The 3,625-nt window shown below is 42.3% G+C and overlaps 1 pseudogene; it reads right to left on the bottom strand.

The window, feature by feature from the left end:
• Positions 1 to 1,084: 1,084 nt before the first annotated feature.
• LOC117707325 (elongin-B pseudogene) lies at positions 1,085 to 1,448 on the bottom strand (annotated as a pseudogene).
• Between the last annotated feature and the right edge of the window lie 2,177 nt (positions 1,449 to 3,625).

Genomic DNA, 3,625 nt, shown 5'->3' with positions numbered 1-3,625 from the left:
CCCTAACCCTGTAACAAGACATCAGCACAAAATCTTTTATCATCAGGCTGATTATAAGAACTAATCACTACATTTTTTTCTCACAAATGCATCATTTTAAACAACAGTTCTCACGTGCAACCTCTGAAATCAAATCAGGAAAGGGCACCATGAATGGGTGGCAAAAATTCATGACATTTTGGTTATAAATACTTTCTATTATTCTGGTTATTATTTCCATTTGTTAAAGGAAACCTTTTCAAGTTTCAGTTCTAGGAGAGATTAAACACATTCAATCTAATTATGCAACCTGCTGGCAAGTGCGATCTAAATGGGAAACACGTTGCTGGTTGTAGTTCACAGTTGCCACTGGAAACAGAGACAAGTGTGGAAAATTGCAAAGCCAAGACTGAGCTCTGGCATTGTCCTGTCTCTGGGAAGGCACTTTCTGGGCCTGTACTTTCTTTCCTGTCCTCTTTGTATTCATGGTGTGTGTATGTGTGCACTGCCGTTTCTGCAATGAGTTAGAACTAGAAATAAATTGTATCAAGGTGAAAATACAATAAAAAATGAAGGAAAGCTTTAAAAGTGACACAATGTGTGGACAAAATACAACATGGAGTGGAATCTGAGGTATCTTCTGTAGACAAAACGTAAGTCACCGATGTTAGCAAACCTGAGTGTCACAGCAAAAACCCCCCAAACAAACAAACAACTCTTCCTCCCCCCCCCAAAAAAAAAAAAAAAAAAAAACCAACCAACCAACCAACCAACCAACCAACCAAACAAAAAACCCAACTCAACTTGCTTGGAAGCCGCTCAGGTTAACTCACCTTTCAAACTGCAGTTTCTGTCTTCCTTGTCTCCACCTCAGGTAGCAAGTTATATTTAGGTGAGGAATCAATGCTCAGTCTCTACTGGAAACAAGGGGTTAAATTATTTGTATTCATTTTAGGTTACAAGATAAAACTCTTTCTTTCTTAATTTCTTTCCCTCTCTCCCTCCCTCCTTCCCTCCTTTCTTTCTGACTTTCTTTCTGACAGCCAAATCTTTTATTTTATTTTTTATTGGAGGAATGGATCTCTAGGGGCTAGGCCTGGGGCCCTCACTGCACAGCTTATTCACTGGCATTGCCTCCAGAATCCTGTTCTTCATCACATCTGGAAGCTTCGGAGCACTGGAGAGGGCTCGATGCATAGACCTTCGAAGGCGTCCTCTGCCCAGAAGGCCAGGCCCACTGTGGCTGGAGCCTGTGGCCGTGCTGTTTGACTAGTGAAGCCACACTCACCCAGAGTTTTTCCATCATCAAGGAGCTGGTACAGCCACTGCTCCTCTGGCGCCAGCTTGAGGATGCCCTCGACAACGCGCTTCAGTTCCAACCCAGAGCTTGACTACTTGGCATCTGTAAAGATGGTGGTCTTGTGGCACTGGATCATGAGAAACACATCTGTCCCCATGCAGTGGCGCATGCCTGTAGTCCCATCTACTGTGGATGTTGAGACAGGATTGTTTGAGTCCAAGAGTTCTGGGCTGTAGTGTGCTATGCTGATTAGGTGTCAGCACTAAGTTCGGCATCAATTGTTACAGAGACTTCTCATCAATATGGTGAGTGGGGGACCACCAGGTTGCCTAAGGAGGGGTGAACCATCCCAGGTCAGAAAACCTTTCTTTCTAAAAATAAATGTACGGATTATGTTGAACTATAGACTGGGTTTATGTGACAACTCTAAAAGACTTTGAATGTGAGGGCGGATGGGAGGGCATGGAGTTAGTGTGTGGAACATGAAAACACACAGAATAGTTTTGGTGAAATAAAAGCACTTAGCCTTAAACAAAGCCAGAGTGCTTTGTCACTTTCTTGGTATCGGCAACTTTTCTGACTGGAGTTTTTACAACTGATGGACAGGTAGTCAAATCCCTGCAAGACGTCTCTTTCTACAAGAAACCGAGCTCTGTGATTATGCCTCTGTCCCTGAACTCTTAAGCTGGCACAGCTCAACCTGGGGATGCAACTCCTTTAGAGGTTACATATCAGAGATCCAAAATTCATATTTTACATTATGATTCACAACAATAGAAAATTACAGTCACGGAATAGTGATGAAATCATTTTATGGTTGAGGATCACCACAACACGAGGAATTAAAAGTGTCCAAGCTTGAGAATCACTGCCTTAAGTGTTCCTCTAGGCAGCTCTCTTGATCTTCTTATCTTTCCACAGGGCCTAAGCCAGTGCAAAGCTGTAGGTGGTGAGAGTTCTTTCACTTTTTGGACCTGGAGTACTTTGGTTTTAGCATGCCTTCAGGCTGGGCCTGTCTAAAGCATTTCTTGAAAAGTTGTGATTTGCACAAATCTTGAAATCATTACATTTGGTTTCTACATTCTAATTCTCATCCTTTCACTTCTACTGTGACGCTCCACATAGACCTCCCAAGCAGGAATCTGCCCACACACATACACGCACAAAATACACATAAATAAATAATTATAACTAAAGAAAAAAGAGAAGAGAAAAGAGCCTAGATTTGTTGAGCACGTATTATTTGTTCACTAATTTAAGCTCCTTTTTTTAACCTTACAATTATCTGTATGCCCATTTTGAAATGGGATACAAGGAGGGTCTAAGAAGTAGAATCACTGGCTTGAGGAAGCACAGCTGGTAAGTAATAAAATCCACCTCTTCCCTCCCATTCCCCAGACGATCTCTTGTAAGTAGTCAAGGATCTTCTTAGATCTTAGATCTTTCTGACTCTACCCTCATGCTGGTGCATGTTCCACCAGATCTTTTACGCAGTGCAGTGTTGGGGGTCCACCCAGGTCTTTCAGATGAGCACTCCACCAAATGAGTTTCAGCCTTGGTCTCTCTCTCTTTTTTAAATAAGCTTTAATAATTTATTTAATTTTATTTCAGGTGTATTGGTGTCAGATCCCTTGGAACTGGAGTGACAGTTGTGAGCAGCCATGTGGGTGCTGGGGATTGAACCCAGGTCCTCTGGAGGAACAGCCAGTGTTCTTAATCATTCATCCATCTCTGAATCTTTGCTGGGATTCAGCCTGGATTATTTGTTTTAAGGCTGCCATTTCGCATGGAGACATTTGTATTGCCCAGCCTGTATTCATTAGAGAGAGCATTTAATTTGAGGAAATAATTTATTTAGTATCGATGCTGTATGTTTGTGTGTGCCTATGTCTGCTACAGTCAGAATGTGATGGTCAGAGGACAACATTCAAGAATGGTTTGTTCCCTCCATGGACTTGAACTCAGGAGGTCCAGGTTTTTACAGCAAGTGCTTTTAACCCACTGGACCATTCTGCTGACCCAGCAGGATTAGCTCTGGCTGTCTGCATTCACTCACATAACTGTTCCCTTATCTAGACGTCTGTCTTCACCCCATTTAGCAAATGTCTGTTGATCACATACCATTCATAAGGACAGTGCTGGGAATTTAATTCTAAGCAAAAGTAGACATAGTTCTGTTTACATGGTTCACGTAGCTGACTGAAGCTCAGGATTATCAATCTCCTCAATGGACCTAAAATGAGAAATGAGGTAACTGACGGAGTGACACACTGCTACTACAGTGCATATTGGGTTAAGGAAGGAGCAGAAAACATTTCTTCCAGCTCTGTGGTGTGGAATAAAAAG

This window comes from Arvicanthis niloticus, chromosome 4 (assembly GCF_011762505.2).
Source record: "Arvicanthis niloticus isolate mArvNil1 chromosome 4, mArvNil1.pat.X, whole genome shotgun sequence".
NCBI lineage: Eukaryota > Metazoa > Chordata > Mammalia > Rodentia > Muridae > Arvicanthis > Arvicanthis niloticus.
This window is presented reverse-complemented; position numbering and strand designations above follow the sequence as displayed.